General features: G+C 34.6%; 1 long non-coding RNA gene across 2 annotated transcripts in view; it reads left to right on the top strand.

Annotated features, from left to right (window-relative positions):
• Positions 1 to 24,764, top strand: part of LOC137491393 (uncharacterized) — an 89,289-nt gene that overhangs the window by 38,149 nt on the left and 26,376 nt on the right. The gene's annotated exons all lie outside the window — the stretch shown is intronic.

Genomic DNA, 24,764 nt, shown 5'->3' with positions numbered 1-24,764 from the left:
TATATCTCAGTTTATTTATATCTTGCTCACTTTATTTTTCACAATACAGAATTATTTCTAGAAATTCTTAGTTTTTTTCTAAGCATATATATATATATATATATATATATATATATATATATATATATATATATATATATATATATATATATATATATATATATTAGAATTCTTTTGCTCTGAAATGTTAGATATTACAAGAATAAAAATTGCAGGATGCAAACTTGGAATTCTAAAAAATAAAAGTCAGAAAATTATAAGATCGAAAAAATGAATAACAAGAAAAAAAGTGTAAATTCTGAGACAATTACAAGAGATAAACGTATTATTTATTACAATATTATTATTTTTATTATTTCAGTTTCTAATTATCTATTCAATGTTTAACAATTATTTAATACCACATTTTGCAACATATGCATGCTCGAGTCTTGCGTTTGTTCCAGTTGGATGCAATCATGCTCTTTCCTAATGCGTTTGCCGATCACGATAACAGTGTATTGCTAGGAAATGCATTACCTGTTTTCTTAGAGGTGTGTGAATGTGTGTGTGTGCCATAGGCTGTGAATTTCTCTTTCCAGGAATGACAATTTAAAAAAAAAAAAAAAAAAAAAAGGCATTACAATTATACAGTCTCTGGGCATAAGTGACCTGTTATTCAATGTGAAGTCTCCTCAATGTGCTAGCAATTGGGGCTGTCCATGGTGCTGAAATGTAATTATAACAGCCTGTACTTAAAGCTGAGAGCCACTCTTGCTCTGGATAAAGTTCAAATGAATGTTAATGTGCACAAGCAGATGCAATAAACGCAGCACTTACTATTATTTTGCTCAGATAAGTGTAGATAAATGCTGTTGTCTCACTATAACATGGTGGTCAATGGTAGGCAATGGATATTGACAAATTATGAGAACTGATGGTAACTTGCTGATCATAAAATGTATTTTTCCACATCTTCGACCCTATTGACTGGTGCAATAGGTCGATCAAAACACCAGCATTAAATAGCATGTGCTAATTGCTTGATTTAAATAAAATGAAGTGTTGCCTATGGGCTTTTCTGTGGCATGGTTTCTATAGTACGCCATTAAATACAGTTGCTCCCATGGCTCGCATCTTCACCAGCCTCCATTAGAGCAGCAGGAACTCTCCTTGCAGAAGCCCAAATTGCTCTTTCAAATGGCTCTTTATTTACAGAGAAAATATCACACTCTCATCATGGAGGAAGTATCACTTAGGTTTGTTTTCGTGACACATGGAGCTATTTGGCAGGCAAAGCCGTCTAAACAGCGCACAAGGACTTCTCTTAAATGTTTGCACATTTCAGGCATGAGTATAATTAAATTGAGCAGATTTCTCAATGCGTTATTTATCTCACCAGCTCTGCTTCCAGCCAATTTGTTTTGGTAGTTAAAATACAATAATGCTCTGTCACAGGCTAGTGATCATGTAGCAGTGAGCAGCTAGCAAAATATACAGCAAATGTATTCAGTGTTTACATATGACATACAGTTCAAGAGGTAGAAAAACATTCGATTTTAAGTCATTTTTAGATGTAGTTGGATAAGAAAACAGCACGCTGACCTTTAACCAAGTCAAATGCAGCTACTTGTTTCTCCTGCCGCTGATGGACCAGTAATTAGAAGCTGTTGTTTTTCTTTAATCACATGCTTAACAGACAGGATCCTAAGGCCACGTGTATAATTTGCTCCATCACTTCTCATTCCTTTAAAGGTTAAATGAATTCTTCATCTGTGCGATGGTTCACTGCCCCAGAATACCATTGTGGGATTGGGAAATTGAGCCTTGTTAAAAGCAAGGTTGTTTCACTTACGGTGATCTTTCAGACATTTTTTTTTTTTATGTAGATCACTAGCTCACTAACTAACAGGTACCAATTTTCCATTCAAAACTGGAAAGGATACATCTTATGGCTTATACACTACCTGACAAAAGTCTTGTAATTGATACCAGTTGTAATAACTTGACTTCAAGTTGGTCATTTGGAAAAGTGACAGAATGGATCATCTGTTGAACTGCATCTCAATCATCACAAATACTGCAGAAGACCTTTTGGAACCAACATGAACCCAAGATTCTCATAGAAATCAGTCAAGTTTGGTAAAGGGAAAATCATGGTTTGGAGTTACATTCAGTATGCGAGAGAATTGCAGAGTGGATGGCAACATTAACAGCCTGAGGTATCAAGACATTTGTGCTGCCCATTACTTTACAAACCACAGGAGATGGCAAATTCTTCAGCAGGATAGCGCTCCTTCTCATACTTCAGCCTCCAAATTAAAGTTCCTGAAAGCAAAGAAGGTCAAGATGCTGCAGGATAGGCCAGCCCAGTCACTAGATATGAACATTATTGAGCTTCTCTGGGGTAAAATGAAGGAGGAGGCATTGAAGATGAATCCAAAGAATCCTGATGAACTCTGGGAGTCCTGCAAGAACGCTTTCTTTGCCATTCCAGATGACTTTATTAATAAGTTAATTGAGTCATTGCAGAGATGTATGGATGCAGTCTTTCAAGTTCACGAAAGTCATACACAATCTTCATTATTTTTCCACTGCACCATGACTTTATATATTTCAGTTCAGTGACAAGACTTTTGTTTGAGCAAAGTCAGACCTTACTGTCTTAATTAAATAGTTAAAAATCAACGTATTATCATAATTTATTTAGTTAAAATAAGCGTTATCTAGAGGCCTTTGTCTTTAATATAAGCCACTTCTGATACCAAATGATCAACTAGAAGTCAAGTTATTATTTGTTGCTCTTAAAACTTGGACAGGTGACGACTTTTGTCAGTTAGTGTATGTTTTATGTGATTTAATGCTCATGCTGTATCTTATTTTGTGTGATATGTGACTTTGTGATATGTCATTTTGTTTTATATGATATATTTACGCAATACATCAGCAAAACCTTTATGCTGTCCTCTCAGAATAACTAGAGTTTGTCTATTAATGCATATCCTGGAGAAACGCACACAAGCGTGCTCTAAAATTTCTGATCATTACTTTTTTCCACACACAATCACATATTCATGGGCGCACACAGACATCTAAAGATGAGTGGAGGCCAGTGAGAGCCTCACACTGGGCTGTTCTGAGTGATTACCTCTGGATGGCTAACCCTCTGGACACCCCCTGTGAAGTCATTATTCATAAAAGAGTCATTCTCACAGAACTGTAACACATTGCTTAATGCATGTCTATCAGGCAGAGTTGAGATTGAAATGCTTGATTGTTTGGTCGCAAGCTTGCAAGCTATTAGAATGACTAAATTATATATTTTTTTCCAGTAGCTTTCAGTTCCTTTTTTTATCATTTATGGTCTTGTGATGCTCAGACCAAAAACAACAGAGAAATAACATGAATAATACTGTATTTAGTCAGGGTGCGAATTATACATTGATGATCGGAGGGGTCAACTTTTTTCAGCAATGTTAGTTTTTGTAATACATGCTTCAGTAAATCAAATGTATGTATTTATTTAAATAACATCTAATTAATAAAAGTTTTTAGTGTGGGATATTTTGTGTATTCTGACCTACAGTATCTGATTAGGTACTTCTAAGGTTACTGTAAGTCATATGCATCTAATTTGACTTTACTTTTAGGCTATATGTGGAAACACAGCTATTTTATGAAAACTTGTGAACAGTTATGTTGTCTATTGGTGCTCTAGATCTGCCGGTATCAGATTGTTGGTAACTTTTTTTCCTCACAGACTGATTGGCGTGATTATGCATTCATACTGGTATGTACCATTATAGGGGTGGTCAAATGTATACTTATAATATTAATTAGATTTTTAAATAGTAATTATAATTATGAAAATTAATATTTAAAATACAAAGCAGAGCAACTTATTTCTCAGTATTAAAATATTTTTTTATCTACCCCACCCTCACCCTCACCCTCAAACCCCCTGTAATTCGCACCCAGTATATTGTTCTAATCAGAGACTAACAAAAATGTACAATCCTTAGACATATGTTGCTAAAATTACAAGTAGGAATTGCTTTAGATTTGCATCTTAATAAGGAAATGAATGAATGAACAACCAATAAATAATAATAATAATTGTGTTATTGTTAATAGTAGGATTAGTAAAGTTCATTTTTTGTCGGTAATGTAATACTATTAAAGTAATAACATAATAAATTAATGCTGTTAAAGTAATACTGCAATAAAGCAATACCATCCACTGAAAAACCAAAATGGTTAAGAAACAATTTCCCTCAGAAATTGCCGGTAAATTTCACAATTAATTCACAATTATTTTGGTAAATTTGGAAAATGTTTTCAAAAATACTTGTTTATCTGGTTCATTTAAAAGCCCTTCCAGCCAGCCAGATACTATTCTGCCTATGCCGTTGTGACAGCACAGCCATTACACAAGCCAAAAGCCAGATCTCATGCCCTTTAATTGACTAAGGCCCAATTCTACCCCTTAGCCCTTCCCCATACCCTTATGCTTCATTTGTAAATTGTGAGGTCCTGGAACATATAGGGTTAACGGATTTGGCATGATTGTCGTGGAGAAAGTGAAGAGCGGGGCGGGGTGCGTGTGAGGTGGGGGATTTGTAAAATGAGGTGCCCTTATTATATTATTATTGTTATTAAATTAGTCCCTGCCCTTATCCCTTATTTTTTGCGTTCACGTGAAGGGATAGGGTTGTCCCGATTCTCTTTAGCTTCAAGGCGTAGGGCTAAGGGAAAGGGCTGAATAGCCCTCGAAACAAAGATTTTTCAGGTGCACACTCGAAACTAAGGGGTAAGAAAATTTCCTAGAATACACCAGCTACAACAGCAGCATGGCTGCACACGGAAGTAAAGAGATGCACAAATTAGTTTTTTTTTTTGACATTATTATGAATTTTTACAACAACCAAGTATATATTTTAATTTATTCATAACCTCATTTGTGTTTTACTGTTAAGCTAAAAAAAAAAAACTGCTAAATTTTGCTGTCTAATCTATAATAATAACTCGTGTATAGCAGTCCCACATCATTCTGAGATTCGATGACACCGAAATAACCTGTCTTGAGGCTTTATATGGGCTTTTTACACTGTCTGGTATAATGTTAATGTTGTTTTCATGTGGTTACATTGATGATTATGGCCAGTACAGTTACTATCTTATTGCCAAATTTTATTGTCATGATAACATTATATTGTTGTCTTTAGTGATTTCCTAAAGATAAATACCAAATAATAATGCAACTGCATAACTACAGCAGTCACCATGGTTAATCTCATATAAAGCAAGAGATCACGATGACATATGGTCTCTAAGGGGTACATTTGAAGCCCTTCCCCTTCACACTCTGTTTCAAGGGCCAAGGGGAATGGGTAGGGGTTTAAAAAATAGAATTTGGATAAGGCTTAATCAATAAATTGTTCTAATTGTCAATTATTAAATGAAAACAATCAAGCATTTAATTATCATTATGTTAAATGTTTATTCTTTCCTCATTGTCTAGAAGAAAATAAATCAGAAGGAGGGAGCTTGATGAATGAAAATCAATTACTGTATTCTCGTTACTGCTATCATTTATAGGATCACCATGGCAACAAATGGCATTAAAATGTCAAAAGAGCAAACTGAAATCTCTGCGCAGTCCCATATCTGATTGTATAGTGTATATAGAAAGTTCTAGTAATATGTGTTTATAATAACAATAGCTTGCAATCACAGAGCGGTTAAATCGAAACATCTGTTGTGCACCAATAAACATGCATTAATGTTGGTTATTTGACCCCAACATACATTAAACAGTAATACTGTCGATATCAGATACCTCCGAGGCTTAACATATGCATGCATGTGTCTTCTTTCCAGTGCAAAAATGCTCTGGACCACAGCTTTACTCTGAAACAGACGTTCACCATTCATCAGCCTTGCTCTTTGATTGCCCCGTTGCCAAGGCAACCCCGTCGCCAGTCAATACTTGTTGGGGACTGCCGGTGCAGGTCTTCCCTACCGCCTAGCTAGGCTATAATTAAACTCCAATTAGACAGAGCGTCCACCGCTAATCTCCGCCATCGGCTTTTTTGTACAAGACGGTGGGCAGGGATGGAAAGGAGCGTCTCAGCATGGGTCTACAGCCACATCTGTGTTTAATGGATGACGATGAGCCCTGCATGACATGTTAAGCTACCAACAGTCACCCTGCAACGCATCTAATAGGTTAACAAACATTTGCGGAAGGTTATTTGGGGAAATTGGTCTTAAATGTTGAGAGGTGAGAGTGGAGTGACTTAGCTTGGACCTTAAGACAACATGATGGAAGGAAGATGTTGAGCAGTAACTCTCTGGTGATTTACTCGTCGCCTTCAGTCAGCAAGAGATTAAACCCTGATTGTTAAAGCTTGCCGTCCAGAACTTTGACTTAAAGGCAAACATCAGTGTGTTTATTATGTAGAAGAAACAGCTTGTAGATTTGATTGTTTCTCTGCAGTCTCGCATGATTCACTATAAAGTGTCCTCATATGACTCTTGTGGAAGAAACAGTAGTACGCTTTGTATGTTTATGTAGACTGCAGAATAACTAGCAGTCAAAGGTTTGGACTAATTAAGGTATTTTTTACCTTACCTTTACGTTATCGGTCACACTTTATATTGATGGTTTGTGAATTTAAGTTAGATTGCATCTACATGCCTAACTCTGTTAGGTTAGGGTTTTACCAAAAACTAATTCAATTTGTTGTCAACAGCTCCTTTAGAAATATTATTAGGTAATTGGTAATGTAAGAATTTTTATTTTATTTTTTATTTTTTTTGAGTACAGTTAGTGTTATAGCCAGAGAGACAATTGCAGATTAGGAAGGAAAGTGGAGACTAATTAGTTGAGTTTTTAGTCGTTTCTTGAAGACAGACTCTGCCGTTCTGATGCAGTGAGGGAATTCATTCCACCAACTGGGCAGATTGAATGAGAGAGTTCGGGAAAGTGATTTCTTCCCTCTTAGGGATGGAACCACGAGGCGACGTTCATTCACTGAACGCAAGTTTCTGGAGGGCACATAAATCTGCAGAAGTGAGAGCAGATAAGAAGCAAAGCCAGAGGTCACTTTATAAGAAAACATCAGAGCTTTGAATTTGATGCGAGCAGCAACTGGCAGCCAGTGCAAACGGGTGAGTAGCGGAGTGACATGTGCTCTTTTAGGTACATTAAAGACCACTCGTGCTGCTGCGTTCTGAAGCAGCTGAAGAGGTTTGATGGAGTTTGCTGGAAGCCCCGCTAGTAGAGAGTTGCAATAATCCAGTCTGGAGAGAACAAGAGCTTGAACAAGGAGTTGAGCTGCATGTTCAGATAGGAAGGGTCGGACCTTTCTGATGTTATAGAGTGTGAATCTGCAAGATTGAGCAGTTCTAGAAATGTGGTCAGAGAAGTTTAGTTGGTCATCAATCGTTACTCCAAGGCTTTTTACCATTTTGGATGCAGTAATGGTTGCCCCTTTCCATCTGTATTGAAAAGTTATGATGAATACTTATTCAATACATGATGAATACTTATTTACCCCACTGTATGTTCCACCAGTATCTGTTAACCAGAAAATATCCAATCATTTTACACCTACATCTTTTATTTTTACTGAGTAAAATAAGACATATTTCTGCACCTTAAACAATTTTTCTTGTAGTGTCTTCCTATAAAATGAACTGTGCTTTCTTTGTTATATAAAGCAATAACACCAATGCATTCTTGAGTGTTGAATAAATGGCCGTGTAGTTTTTATATTCTGTGAATTAAGCTCCCTGAGAAAGATATCTCACGAAAGCGTTCATCTGAAACATTCACCAGTGAGACATTTGGCCAAGCGTGGCCGCATATCAGAAGGCCGTATTGGCTTTTAGAGCGCAAGTCATAACTAACAAATCCATGCCGCATAAAACCTTCACTTAGCGTTGGCTCACAGGGGTTGAAATATTGAAAGATATTTTCATTCATATCAGCCCACAGCCTCTAAAAGTGTCTATTCATGGATGTAAAGCAACCCAGACATTTCTCTTCAATAGAGGAATGTGACAAAAGTGTGTTATTTATGGTGGTTCTGAGACTGTTAAAGGTGATCTTCACACCTTATGTAATCAAGTACACTGGGTTATATAAAAGAGTCTTATATAAGATCAATGGGCAGGAGTGAATGATACTGTAGCTCTGTGAATGATCGGCTGATAATTCATGATCAGTATTAGAGACGTTTCCATTGCTGGAGAGTCTGCTGAAAACACGGATATACGTTTATAAAGGAGCTTTATCTGCTAGATGGTTAGAACAGTGGTTACGACAAGTATTCGTATTTTAAAATAACAATAATACTATTTAATTTAAATAGAAAATTGTAGTTTTCCAAATAAAATTACAATTAATTTCAAAATAATGGAAAGCAACATTTGTTTCTGCATGCACAGTATTATTAAAAAAACTGAATAATAATAATCTTATGTATAATTTTAAATAAAAATTATAATTTCTAAATGTAAAAAAATATTGAAATATATTTTTGTCACATTTAATTTTAAGGTACAAATATTGCTATTAACTATGACTTTATTAACATTATTAACACTAACTTAGACTTTTGTCTCAGTGTAATACCAACTTTGCTTTTTATTATTATTTATAATCTATTTTATATCTCATATCTCTTTGTCATGACATGAGGAATACTCTTTCTGGGCCCAAACCGATTGTCACCATCACCAGCGATCTAACCTGCACTGATTGCTGGAAAACTGCACACACACTATATAAACTACCACTACCTGGATGCTTTGCACTAATCTCTCCTGCCACAGCTGATGGTCACTTGGACACACACACCCACACTCACATACTCACAGCTGTGGTTTATTCCTACTAATTACAGGACTATCTATATTAGATTACGTTCCCCTTTCGTTGCCATCTTTGTTGTTTTTGATGTTGTTGTTGTTGCTCTCATGATGCCCGTGTGTTTCTTGGTGAGTTTTGCCTTGTTTTAGTTTTGTTTTGTTATAGTCTTTCATTAAATGTTTGTTAAATGCTGCATTTGGAACTGCACTTCGATTTTCTCCTTTGCATTACACAACGGTGCGTAACACCACTGCTCATTTTAATTGAAAAAATATTTATTTATGACCCCTTTTTAGTCATATTACTCAATTAAGTTTAATTTTATATTAAATCATGATGTACACAACAGTCTCAGGACTTGCTGCATTACAAATATTTGAGCAACTTATAAAAGATTAATCACTTTCTGGCCATCTGATATAAGGCATTGATATATATACAGTTAAAGTCAGAATTATTAGACCCCTCTGAATTATTAGCCCCCTTGTTTATTTTTTTCCCCGTTTTTTTTTTTCAACACATTTCTAAACATAATATTTTTAATAATCACATTTCTAATAACTGATATTTATTTTATCTTTGCCATGATGACAGTAAATAATATTTGACTAGATATTTTTCAAGACACTTCTATACAGCTTAAAGTGACATTTAAAGGCTTAACTAGGTTAATTAGGTTAACTTGGCAGGTTAGGGTAATTAGCCAACTTATTGTATAACGATGGTTTGTTCTATCAGAACAAAAATTAGTCTAAAGGGGCTAATAATTTTGTCCTTAAAATGTTGTTTAAAAAATTTAACTGCTTTTATTCTAGTCAAAATAAAACAAATAAGATTTTCTTCAGAAGAAAACATATTATCAGACATACTGTAAAAATTTCCTTGCTCTGTTAAACATCATTTGAGAAATATTTAAGAAAATAGAGAAAAAAATTCAATGGGGGGCTAATAATTCTGACTTCAACTGTAAATATATTATGATCGTAATTTTCGAAAGTATTACATCACTTTGTAAATGTTTATAATTACCATTTGTTGAGTCTTCCTATAGTTTGATAGAGTGCTTGGACCGGGAAGCCACTTTGCGTGATAGCTTATATTTTAATAACAGGCTGGTAATAAGCCACTAATTAAATGCCAGTTTCATTCATGCAAGGCATTCATGAGTAGCACTCTTTCAAGACATAATTGATTATAACTATAATCCTTCTGTGATCTGCCATCTTAGTGCATTGGAGATGAAATGAGTTTTTGCTCATATCTTTTTCAAATGGAAATTGTATGTTAATTGCAAAGGAAACAGACGCAATGTACATACAATTTGCATTTTAGAAAGTTCGTGTTCAGTCTATAACATAAACTAAATGTGTTTAACCCTGCATTTTTTTCCATATTGTGTGTATTCTGTAAAAACAGCCACACAATTTATTTATGTTGTCCCAACACAAATCAATTAATTTAACTGAACAAATTTAAGTGACTTGAACATAAGTTTCACCCCCCAAAAATCACATTTAATTTAAATGTGCAATTATTGCTAATAATAAACCATTAACTATGACTTTTGCATCAATAAAATCCTAATTTGCTTTTTTATTATAATCTATCATATGTCTTATGATAAATAAATTTAAATGGACGCCAGTTGCATTTAAACCTATCTTTGTTTATTACCATAGTCCCTCTGTGATCTGGCATTTTAGTGCATTGAACATGGCATGAGTTTTTGCTCATATCTTTCTCAAATGGAAACCAATAAATCATTAATATATGACTTTTGCCTTTTATTATTATTTATAGTATATCTTATGTCTTATATAACTTATAATTTAATAACAGGCTGGTCATAAGTCACTAGTTAATAGTGTTAATTGTTACCTAAACTATATTGTCACTTAAATGTTTTGTTTATTAAGTATCTTAAGTTACATTTGAAGAATTGGCCATCTTTTTATCACATATGTTTATATCATAGATTTGAACGCAGTATTGACTCATTAAAAACACAGAACCATAAGACTCATCATATATCATTTATGCAGTCATTTAGAACTATTTTCTGAGAATTGAAAAGTATAATTGTAAAATGTAAATGAAGATTGATTTCAAAGCCATAACATGTACTGCAATTGCAAAAGTGTGTGCAAAATGCCTAAAAATCCCTCCGCATTGGTTAGTGATTAGATGCAGTAGTGAACACTTTTCTATCCAGCTGTTTCTCTCTGTATGCGTGTAACGTGTTACGCTGCTGCTCTGCGGGTGATCTGTGACCAGAATAACTCCAGGCAGCAGCTGTACATGTTCCACCGCAGACCCTTTATGTGCCCGCTGCCCTTTTGGGTTCGCTGTCAATGTTATCAGATCTCTTCCTTCTGCTGCTGTCTCACACCTGACAGCGAGATGCTTTTGAACACTTTGGAGACCAAAGGTGTGCAGGGGCTGTTATCGTGGCATAGACTTCTGTGGTATTTCTGTTTAACTTTATCTGTTTGCGCGCTCTGGTTCATCTAGACACACATTTCCACTGAGAGAGATTCTTTGAAAAACAAACAGTATCTGAAAGGGAGAGAGAGAGTGAGGAAACAACACTGCCAGTTGCATTTAAAGGCATATTTGATTATAACTATAGTCATCCGCTGATCTGGCATCTTAATGCATTGAACATGAAATGAGTTTTTTTTCTCGAACGGAAATTTTTTGAATGCAATTAGCATACTATTTCCATTTTATAAAGATATGAGCAAAAACTTATTTCTTGTTCAGTGTACAACATAAATTCATTAGCTGCGTCCCAAATGGCACACTATACACTATGCACTCATGCACTAAAAGACACTTGGTTCACTAAAAGACATCTTTGAGTTGTGCACAATCCAACAAGCCAACAAGATTTTATATGATTCTTCACATGTGCTGTCTGTGGAATATGAGCTGATGAATTCTGGCAGAAGATATAGGGTCCCGTTGTGCAAGCATAATAGATTTAAACATTCTTTTGTTCCTTTTTCAATTAAGTTGATCAACGAGCAAGCAAGGAAGGATGGTCAAAGACTAAGATAACAGGATTGGTTTGCACAACAGAGGGCAGTGGGGCATATGGTACTTTAATTATTTTATTTTTTTATAAAAATTTTATTAAAATTACTGATTTTATGGAATCATATTTATATTAGGAGGTATTTTAGGATTAGATTTTAATGTGTATGTATGTTACATGTTGTCTTGTTGGTGTCGATGTACAGCAGAACCTTTTTTTCTAAAACAAATTTCTCCTACGGGAGACAATAAATTTTACCTTGACCATGACCTTGACCCTGACACTATGTACTTATGCACTTACACACTCAACAGCATAGTATATGTATTTAGTGGCGTCCCAAATGGCACACTAATGTTTTTTTACTAAGTGAAAATTGAAACCGTTTCCCTGATGACGTTTGACGGTTGCCAAATCAGTGAAATAAACGACCAAATTATCAAATAATACCTGCCGAGAGTATTGCCGCATTCACCACCGGGAGGCGCTATAATCACTCTCGTAGAAGAATTTTGCTTTCACCATCCAAAATAAATAAAGTTATTCAACATGTGCGCCCGATAGCTCCGCCCCTTCCGCTACGTAAGCAAAACTGCGGTCGTTGAGTGCGTGAAGTGTCCATCATTCCACACTTCATTTTAGCGGCTGAATGAGAGCATCATCCAGGTAATTAAACTGTACTTATTATTTTTAGTGTTTTCAGTGTGAACACACTACTTACACTATTTATACTAAAAAATGGCGTAGAATAGTGCATAAGTATGCGATTTTGGACGCAGCATTACTAACTTGTGTGCCCCTGGCTAATTTGAAAATGCTCATTTCAATCACGTTGGATTTAATTAATACTTTCTCTTTCTAAAATTATTCAAAAATAACAGCTAAATTCTCATAATAAAATCAAGTTGGATTTAATTAATACTTTCTCTTTCTAAAATTATTCAAAAATAACAGATAATTCTTATAATAAAATTGATTAGATTTTATTACAGGCATTTTTAATTAATTTCAAAGCAAAAAAAGTGCCCTAAAATCAGGAAATTAATTTTATTAAATAAAGTGTACATATTAATATTAATGAAATCTACAAGGCCACAAAATGACTTATTGACATTTACTAATGACATTTACTCATATTAACTCATTTTAAGTATTTTGAATAAGCAGCAAAATCAGTTTTTGAGTGCATTTATAAGAATCTATTAAAATGTTACAAAAATACTAATAAATAAATGAAATAACAAGTTTTAATGCATACAAATCTATGAAAATAAATTTGTATAATAAAATCATGCATTAATGTTTATTTTTTATGTACACTTGTTATTTTTACTAAATGTTAAAAGAAGTGTTTCTTCTAGGATTTTTTCCAGCTGTTGCGGCAGACCTTTTACACAAATCTACCAACTACCTAGGGTGTTATTTCAATGACAAATGGAGAAATGTCATGAGTGCAGTATTACAAGTCGAGATCGCATTTACGTGCAATACGAGTGTGCTTGCGCGCCGAGTTCCTCTGCTTGTGCTCAAAACCTCTTGCACGCCCCCTCAAATATACACTGCTCAAGCGCAGATCTTCTCGTACCCTCTCAAATACACTCTGCTGAAGTTTGATTTAGCGCGTTTGTGTAGTGAGTATGTCTCCAACATTTATAAGATTTATTAGGAATACTTATGAATGTCTAAAAATAGACCTACTGTACAATGCGGCATTTATGCATCCTGAAGTAAAGTGAATAGTAAAGTGACGGCAATAAACTCCAGCAAAATAAAGTCATTGTATGCAGAACCACAGATCTTTATCTATAAATAAAGTACAATTATGGAAACTGTGTTGCATGTCTTTGGACTGTCGCGAGCACGGGGAGAACATGTAAACACAGAAACGTTAACTGGCAAGGTAAGAACTTGAACCAGTGACATTCTTTCTGTGAGGCAACAGTGCTGGTGCTGCCCTATCTAGGAAAAGGGAGTAGGTGTAGAAGGGGGGCGTTCTTCAAGATGAAGATACTGAGGTAAAAAAACTCTGGTTATTTATGGTGAGTTAGGAATCAGCTGATTTGTGAACCATGTGTTTGCTAAGGCAGGACCAGCCGTGGTCAATCATAAGCACATGATCCTCTCGAAATTCGAATTCGAAACTTCAATTTGAGCAAGAAGAAAAAACATTTTTTGAGAGCATTTATATTGCTGATGTGTGTTTGATGTATAAAATATTTAACAATTCTGCACCACCACCTCTCAAACTATGTGATTGTCTGCAAGGACAATTCAAGACAGTCTAGGTCATCTATTAAAGGTAATTGTTCAGTTATACTCGAGAAATCAGTTTTTTTCAGTCGGAGCAGCAAAAAGATAAATAAAGTACCAGTTCATATTAGAGAGAGTACCACTTTTAATCATTTAAAACTGTGCTTAAAGTTTGGCATGAAGAAAATCAAATATGCATCCACTGATTTGATAATGTGTTTTATATATTATACTGTACGTGTATATTGTACTATTTTTAAAAATAGTAAAAATATTATAGCTAAAGTAAAAATATTATAGCTAACTCTGGCACAACATTTTTAATAATAAAATAATAATAATTTTTAATATAAAAAACATATCATCTATTATTTAATCTATTAGCTATTCTTTTAAAAAGTAGGGATGATAATAATAGTGATAATAATAAATATTTTTATTATTATAAATACACATAGTATGTTAGTGCTGTTTCTTAATATATATATATATATATATATATATATATATATATATATATATATATATATATATATATATATATATATATATATATATTATTATTATTATTATTTATTTATATATTATTTATTTTTTTTTTATATATAAAATTAACCAGGAAATCTGGGCATTATAAAAAAAATGCCCACTTGTTTCAGTGAAGTGTGCATTGAAACCTGTTATTATATGTAGTAGTGCACAGCATAAATGCCACTGAAGCTGTCGTGCTGATCGATTGCTGGAAGCATGTCTGCATCTGGATGGCAGGAGGTCACCAAAACAGCATCACTGCCAAGTCAGACAGAGCGGCACAACAGCACAAAATCAATACAATAAAATTATTTCACAGTGTACCAAGAGCTGCAGGTAAAGTTCTCCTTCCTCGCTCAGACAGAATGTAACATGAAATAAAAGCTGGATTTGATATTGATTCCACATTCCATGTTTTCAGCCGTTGCTCCTTCTCTGAACTCGCATCTGAAGGTTTTTGGTGACAGAAGATAAATGGACCAGGCTTTTAATTTACAGACAATGTCAGTCAGAACACGTCTAGGACAGGACGATCTCTCTCTCTCTCTCTCTCTCTCTCTCTCTCTCTCTCTCTCTCTCTCTCTCTCTCTCTCTCTCTTTCTCTGTCATCCTCCTCAGTGCTGGTTTTGTGAATCTGCTGCTAATGATAGAAAATTGTGCTTACAAACAGCAGAAAAAGAGACTTTAGAGGTTCAAAAGGAAAATAATATTGTCCAGTAGATCGACTACAGGCTATAAAGATTACCAAAACTATAAATGTTAAATGGCAAATGTAGGAAAGCAATTTTTTAGCAATCAAACAAAATTCACAAACTCTACTACTTCATATTTTAACTGTGATGTCTGGTCAAATACATTCAATTCGATTCAAGTTTATTTGTATAGCGCTTTTTGCAATAATTATAGTTTCAAAGCAGCTTTACAAAAGGTGCACAAAATTGCATTGTAGTCAAATTAAATTACTGTATATAGGCATGGTTAACCTGCAATTGTATAGCATATAGGTGATGTCTATGATGTCCTGGAAGTCCTTGATGGTTGTCTTTATCTCCTCACAGGTCTTTTATCCCATCAATGTATCCCATCACATCTCTATAGGTCTCGGGATGGGCATCCACAGGTGGAAATAGAGAGCAGAGAAAATAATTAACATAGCTGCTGTTCATAATATATTTAAAAAAAAAAATGTCAATGTAAAAATGAAGTGCTCTAAAAGAAAATATAAGTTATATAAACAAACATATAAAGCATATAAGTATTTCTAACAACATGCCTTAAGAATGCATTAAGACAGGAGGAGTGTGGTCTGTCATGCCCACTCACCTGCATGGAGCACACTCATACATCATACCGTTAAGGGATGTATGTATACAGATAGGTCTTTAATCTAGTTTTGTGTGTCTGAGCCTCGGACATTATCAGGAAGGCTATTTCAGAGTTTTGGGGCCATAAATGATAAGGCTCAACCTCCTTTGCTATTCTGGGTATAACCAGAACCCCTGAGGTTTGAGGCTGAAGGATGGTTGGATAAACAGATGCTAAATTATTTAAGGCTTTATAGGTAAGAAGCAATATTTTATTGTTTATATGGAACTTAACAGGCAGCCAGTGTAAAGAAGACAAAGTTGGAGTGATGTGATCATATTTTCTTTACCTGGTAAGAACTCTGGCAGCTGCATTTTGCGCTAACTGAAGTTTATTCATAGAGAATGCTGGGCAAACAGCAAGCAGAGCATGACAGTACAGGCTTTTTTGCATTACAGGCTTTTTTGGATCCGAGATAGATAGCATGCTTTGTAACTTACTAATATTTTTCATATGCATGTGCATATAAAACATCCAAATTACAAAAAAATGGTTTGTAAACATGAAAAACTATATTGACAAGGCTAGTTTGTGAGGGAGAAAATTTCACAACACAGTCACTATAGAAATCAGTCTTTTTGTGTGTTTAAAGTTTAGTGCCCGCCAACTTGCAAAGTTTGGAGCCAGAATGTTGCCTTAGCTAGCTACTAGCATTTATTTACTAGTTAGCTTATAAAACACATTTAACTTACAGAAGAAACTTCAGATGCTTTAGGTATTAATATTTAGTAATTACTACTAGTGTTTAATTCTGTTTAGTTTGATTCACATGTCATTCGTTTACATGAAGGGAAAGGGGATTATTGATAATACTGCAGCCAATCAAAAAAAATTGGCTTCACACTTGTTTAAATGGATATTTCACTCAAAAATAAAAAAATCTGTCATCATTTACGCTCACTGGACTTGGTCCAAACCTTTTCTTCTCTGTTGAACACAAAAGAAGATACAATAAAGGATGTTGGAAACCTGTAAACTTTGTCTCCCATGATATTTGTTTCCCTACTGGAATTGTATGGTTACAAGTTTCCAACATTCTTCAAAATATCTTCTTTCTCTTGTATTCGACAGAAGAAAGAACAGGTTTGGAACAAGTAAAAGTAAATAAAACATAACAGAATATCTTTTTTTTTTTCAGTAAACTATCCATTTAAGAGATTTCCAGCTATCAGTACGGCATTAATCAAATGCCGTCCATGTCTAGATTCTGATTGGAAAACCTGTATTTACAATAATTTTGTTAGCATGTGAACAAAACATTCATTAGATTAAAATCTGTCACTTTCTTAGATTTAATTTAATCTAGAGTTTTAGGCAAGGGCTCAATCTGCAATGTTTTGATCATCATTTGGTCAAATATCTTACGCCATATATATATATATATATATATATATATATATATATATATATATATATATATATATATATATATATATATATATATATATATATGGTAGTCAAATGAAAAGTCGAAACTTGGGCTTTTATTCATTGTCTCCAGTTCATGGGCATCTCCAATTTAAAGCCTTTTCTGCACTCCCTTCAGGAATCTCCTAAATCGAAGTCGGCCACATTACTTCAGACTTCAGAAAAATCAATGCTGTGTTATCTAAATGGTTTCTGGTGAAAACAAAGAGAGATAAAGGAAAAACAGTCCAATTAAGCAAATACCAATATAAAATACTGCCCATCATAATAGGCACAGGTAAGACTGCATCATTGCCTCTTATAAAAGTTGAAAGCATCTGATGCAACCCTCCTGCATGCCAGTGATATGAACTGGAGCCGGTGAAAAGAGGCCTACTGTGAGATCTGATTAGAAACTGATACGGTGGGAGTCCTAACTTCACTGCCAGCATGGGGGAGGATCTGCTTTAAGAAGAGCTTTTTGAGCGGCAGCAAAAGTGTGTGTCGACTGAGGATTGCAAACATGAAAAAGGCAGCCAGCGTGACATCAATAATGGCCCCTGATAGCTGATCCGAAAAATCTTTAGCCTGGTGTGTTTGCTCTCTTTCCTCTAGCGACTGCGAGCCTCTCACTGGTTTAATTGGACCCTTTAGTGGATTAGATGATACTTAAAGAGCTCGACTCGCAGTGTAATGTGTTAAAACCCACAACAAAAGCTTGCTGCCGTACAAATTAATCACTCAAAGCATAACAATATTTATTTGTAGACAGGACTGTGTTTTCAGAGGCCACTTTGTCTTCATGAAAAGGCAGGGTTTTCTGGGCTTGGGATCAGCAGTGTGAATCATTATGATGAATATATTTTGAATTTCATGAGCTCTTTTTTCATCCCCTCCAAGGATCTGTTGGTTATGAATTGCTCCAATGGGTAATTCGGCAATCATATTTGGGTCGTGGAACATGCTTAAAATGGCAAAGATTGTGAGTCAGAGAATTGTTCTCTGCTCAGAGCTGTTGCATTATAATAAGAATATGTTTATGAGAGCTGGCCTGGTTTCACTGCTGGGATGTGAATATTTATGTTATGCGCCCATGTTATAGAGCCTGGGTTGACACAAAATCCAATTTTACAAGAGAGAGAAAGAGAGAGAGATCAGTGTTGTGCAGATGATGCTGAATAGACTAATAAGGCCCTATCATAAACCCGGCGCAATGAGGCGCAAGGCATGTAGGCTGTGATTTGTTGCTATTTTCAGACCAGCACAACTTTAATTTTCACACTTTGCACCACGTTGTTTAAATAGCATATCCATTTGCACCACTTTGTGGACTTATGGGTGTGCTGGTCTAAAAAGGAGGTGTGTTAAGGCGCACTGTAGGCGCATTGCTGTTTTGAGAATCTGAAATACACTGCGTCATTGACCAACTAAAAGCTGGTCTAAAGTCAAGTGCTGAGCACATTATTCATGCGCCTATGCGGGTCCAAACGCTTACACATTGCTTAATACACACATGATGTACAACAATACACAGATATCTTTACATATGAAAAAATAAAGGATTCAAATGTTACAAAAAAAAACTTTTTTACATAAATATAAAAACCACTGCCTTCATGCCTTCCTCACCTCAACAGGCTTTTTTTCAGTTTATTTATGACAATTTGCATTTGTATAATGTTATTATGAGCAGTATTATTTGTTATATGCATATTTATTTTGATTTTAATATCAACAAGTTTAGATTTGTCCATATAGGGTATAATAATAGGACGTGCATTTGGATATAACTCCAAATGTTCGACCACACTTCGTTATTATTGTTCATTTATTTGTTTGCTAGAAATTAGAACTGAATTTTAGAAATAGTTTTGAAATAAATCTTTGTGCTTAACAAACGAAATTACAAAATTAAATATAAGAGATGAGACACTTTTTGTTTTAATGCATGTTATGCTCAAAACACACCCATAACTCATTAAGAGAATAAGCAAGACCCTTTTAAGACCATGTGCCAGGGCGCAAACAGTATTTTTCCTTTCTCAAAATAGCAAAAGTCGATTCAGACATGCCCTTCATGCTTTTTGTGACATGCGCTTTACACTTTGCACTTAGATCGTTAAAACAGAGCCCCTAATGTTATGAAGATTAGATCAAGAGATCAAAGTTTTGCTGTTTTACATAGGCATTAATTGCAATGTAATGGCATGCCATTTGATTAACAGCAAAGCTAATTATTGCGCTGGGTTTAACATCAATCAATTTGTGTTGTGACAAAATGAAAAAACTTTTAGTTAGTTTGTTTTTATTAGTTTTTACAAATGCAAGAACATAAAACAATTAAGTTGTCTCCCCAAAAAAAAAACCTCAATGATAAGTAGTAAATAAGTTAATTAACTAGTTTGAACAAACATCAAAGGTCATTTTTGAGTGTTACACCATTTAAAAAAAAACATTTAAAATATACATTTCGGGATTCGTTTTTTTTTTTGTTTTTTTTAATGTTCTTTTATTTATTTAAATAAAAGTGTAAATTTGGCTTAAAATATTTTTTTTAAACAAAAGTCAATAACAAATAGAAACATTCTGCTGATAAACTAAAGTTTGGTCCAAAATTACAAACTTTTAATTAAATTACAGTAGAAGCATAAAGTGTGATGCAAGTAAATATGAGTAAAACGATTCATTTAAAAATCATCAAATATTCAAATATAGCTGAAAATTAGAGTGTTTTATGACCTATAGGTTTTTATTTTAAAATGGTATCTCTAACTCAATTCCTGGAGGGCCGCAGCTCTGCACGGTTTTGCTCTTACCCTAATCAAACACGACTGATGCAACTAATCAAGGTGTTCGAGACTCTTTTGAGACCCTGTTTTTGGAGCAGCTGTGTTTGATTAGAAGCAAAAATGTGCAGAGCTGCGTCCCTCCGGGAATAGAGTTTGAGACCCTTGCTTTTCATGCTCATTGACTTTACAATGTCATCTATTGTAATTCTGTCAGTGTGCCACTACTAATGTGAGGTTCCCACCATGATCTCCTCTCATTAAAACAGAAATAAAATCATAAAACAATGTGGGAAAAAGAGAAACCCTCTCCACGGCCCTCTTGTTCGACTGAAGTGCTCAGCATTATGGTCAGAGGGGATACGGATTTAAATAGATCAAGAGGGATCACTGTAGTGCTTTAGTGCATCTTTATTTTAGAAGTACAAAAAAGTTATCTGATTCATCCAGAGCGTGATTATCTTCTCAAATCCCACATCAGGTAAAGAGCTACTAAGCACACACTTAGCAAGACAGAATAAAGCTGTGTGGGATTAGCAGGATAATTGATATATTGAACTCATGAGCTGTTCTGGTGTTCAAAATGTGTTATTGTATGTAAAATATGGAAATGCAGTAATGATGCTTTCAAAACGTCCTAGAGAATGCTTCAATTTCAAGTCACTTGAGCATGCTTAAAAATGTATGAATGCCATTGTATTGGATAATGAATGATCAAACTGTGCCATTTATTCAAATGCAGTATCGCAAGCACATTTGCAGAGCTGACCTGAGAGTCAATTCACAAGCGTTTTAGCGTTTCGTGTAAAAACAAAAACACCATTTTGTTAGGTACAGTTAGACATGATTAGCCCTGCTGTGAAATATTTATTGAGTTTTAAACATTAAAGTGCTGTTTATCCGATAGTGTGCTAATTTCTAACAATGTATTTTGTCATGATGACAGTGCATATTATGTGGCAAGATACTGTAAAGCATAGGTCTCAAACTGGTTTCCTGGAGGTTTTCTGTTTCGCTCCAGCCCTAATCAAACACAACTGATCCAACTAATCAAGGTGTTCATGACTACTAGAGACTAAGCTGGTGTGAGTTGGAGGTGGTTGGAGCTAAACTATGCAGAGCTGCGGGCCTCCAGGGATTGAGTTTGACACCTACAGTATGCTTTAATTCGTACCTCTCAACATTGGGATGTAAAAATACAGGATATACAGGATTATTTATTCACTATATTTAAATATTGATTAAAGTTGCTCTTCTTTTTTTAGTGAAATCTTTAAGATCCACTATTTAGTTTGATGACAGAGGTGTCCCTTTAAGAATATACAGATCTATAATGAAAACATTTGATTACTTTCATAACTGTTTGTGCTCATTTAGGACAAAATTAGTTGGGTTTAAAATAACACGGCCGGACTGACGTGTATATATTATAAAGTGCATTTGTCTGTTTAAACACACACTCAAATGCAATTGTATCCACTTTTGCTCCTATTAAGATTGTATGCACAGAATTAGTTGTTTAAATTAAAACACACCAGGACGGACATGTTTACATATTGTATAAAGTGTATTTGTCTGTTTAACCTAGCCTGATCTTACGAGGAAATGGAAGTATTTTATGTTTTGTGAGTTTAGTGGCTAATTCGTACAAGTTCAGTCGTACGAAAATGTATGATTTTAAAAAGGAGGCGTAGCACCCAACCCCACCCCTAATCCCAACCGTCACTGGGTGATGAGCAAATTGTACTAAATTGTGCGAATTAGATTGTACAAATTACGAATTAGCCACTAAATCAAGTTATGAATTGCTGTGAGATTGCGTTGTAAACACGCACCCAAATCCAAAGTGTCCCGTGTACAGAGTTAACTGTGTTTAAAATAAAACATGCCAGGACGAACATGTCTACATATTATATAAAGTGTATTTGTCTTTTTAAACACATTCCCAAATGCAAAAGTGTCCACTTTTGCTCCTCTTCAAATTCCATGTACAGAATTAGTTGTTTAAAAGTAAACATGCCAGGACAAACATGTTTACATATTATATAAGGTGTATTTGTCTTTTTAAACACACTCCCTAATCCAAAAGTGTCCACTTTCGCTCCTCTTAAAATTGTGTGTACAGAATTAGTTGTTTAAAATAAAACATGCCAGGACGGACATGTTTACATATTATATAAAGTGTATTTGTCTGTTTAAACACACACCCAAATCCAAAAGTGTCCACTTTTGCTCTTCTTTAAATTTTTTGTACAGAAGCCAATCTAGGAACAGTTTATCGCACGTCAGTCAGCACTCATACATGCATTCGCTGATTCAGGAGTTCTCTTTCAGGACCATTCTCTTGAACAGCTTTTGCAATTATATTATGTTTAAGATGGGCTCTGTGTGTTGATGGTGCTTTCACTTTTCATAGAAAGATTAAAAATAAGGGGGGAAATATTTAAATGGGATGATAGCGAGATAGAATGATAAAATACGGGAAAATCCAAGCAAAAAAACAAAAACAAAAAAACGGGAGGATTAACAGCATGCTTTAATTCAGCTTAAAGTGACTTCAAAGGCTTAACTGGGTTAATTAAGTTAATTTAATAAGTCATTGGATAGCAGTGGTTTGTTCTGTAGCCAATTTAATAAATGATCATTTAAAGAGGGCTAATAATATTGAAAAAAAGATGATTTTTATTCCATCAAAACTCAAAGAAGTAAGACTTTCTCCAGGAAAAAAAAGGAAATACTGTTAACATATTCTTAATCTGTTAAACTTCATCTGACAAATATTTGAATATAATAAACACTTTACAAGAGGGCTAATCATTTTGCCTTCAATTGTATCTATAGTCTTTCATTAAGACTAATAGTCATTGTTAATTTTTTTGTTTATATTAAGTTAAGTTTGTGAAGGTTATACATTGCTTGTTTTTAGATTTGTATTACTCAATAAACAGCACTTGGCTTCATTACACCTGCCTACAGTATATAAAAGCAATTTTTAGTAAATCCTGGCAGAGTGGTTTTAAAGCCAAAAGAGAGTTTGCGCTGGCACAAGCTGTTAGTAAATCTGGCCTCAAGTCTAGCAGTTTTTCCTCTTCATCTGCCAGTCTCCTCCTCCTGTGTTCTTCACACTAGTATATCAGTCCCAGGCTTTTGGCTACCCTCTAATATAAAAAAAAGTGTTGGTGACCCATAACTAGATGTTATTCATTAAACCCCAGCAGAAAATGCTCTGTTTTCAAGGTGTTTTTGAGCTGTAAGTTATTTACTTCACAAGCTGCCTTATGTCTAGTGCAGGAAAATAAGCATGAAACTTCTGCTCATCAAGAAAATAAATTAACAACAAATCCATTCGAATATACTCCTGAAATTAGAATTATTAGCCCCCTGAATTATTAGCCCAGAAAATACGATGGAATATGATTTTCCAACACATTTCTAAACATGATAGTTTTAATAACTAATTCTAAATTAATTTTATGCATAATGACAGTATATTTTGCTAGATTTTTTAAAGATACTATTCAACTTAAAGTGACATTAAATGATTTAACTAGGCTAATTAGGCCAGTTAGGGTATTTAGTCAAATCTTTGTGTAATGATGGTTTGATCTGTAGACAATCGGAAAAAAATATTGCTTAAGGGGGCTAATAATAATAACCTTAAAACGCTTTAAAAAATTAAAACTGCTTTTATTCCAGCAGAAATATAACATATAATATTTTCTCCATAAGAAAAAATATTATGAGACATACTGTGAAAATTTCCTCCGTTAAACATCATTTGGGAAATATTTGAAAACCAAAAAATGGCAGGTAAAATAATTCTACAAATTAGAGAGTGGTATGATTTGCGATACTCATTTTAGTTTTTGTCACACAGATGGATGGCAAACACATGCGAGCATGAAAGAGCATAACTGTGACTGTTACAGGGGGTTTCACTCTGCTAACCTTTGGATTCATTTCCATTTCTCAAGCCGGGTGGTGTCTCTCCTATCGGCCCTAAAGGTTAATTGATTTCTCCCCGTGAGCACCGAACACTCCAGAACACAGACATGAATAATAGAACAGGACTGTGTATCATCTGTGTATTGTGTCCAGATCATGTTAAACAAACGTCTGCGCCAGCATCAGACTTGTGGGAGGGGGAAAACAACCTGTATAAAAACTGTAACCCTTAGTATGTTAACATAATGAACATTGCTGTATACACTATTGTACTAGTTAAATGTTAATTGTTCGACAAACATTATGTGTGGAGTTGTTTCTCGTAAATATGCAGATATTAAGTTGATCCAGGTCTGTAGAAAGCTAAATAATTACCTCACTGCAAATAATGCTGTTTCACACAATCCCTTCATGTCATGTTTACAAAGTTGATTAAACATAAACCCCCACCCCCCCCACCCACCCACCTTCCCAAAAGACTAAGCAGACAAGAAAATGAATAAATGAATGTATCTTTATTAAACTTCTTTATGCTCTATTAAAGTAGGTATATTGTCACAGGCCTGAAAACACATGCAGATAATGA

Source organism: Danio rerio, chromosome 4 (genome assembly GCF_049306965.1).
Source record: "Danio rerio strain Tuebingen ecotype United States chromosome 4, GRCz12tu, whole genome shotgun sequence".
Classification (NCBI taxonomy): Eukaryota; Metazoa; Chordata; class Actinopteri; order Cypriniformes; family Danionidae; genus Danio; species Danio rerio.
The sequence above is the reverse complement of the archived record's forward strand: the minus strand, read 5'-3'. Positions and strand labels throughout refer to the sequence as shown.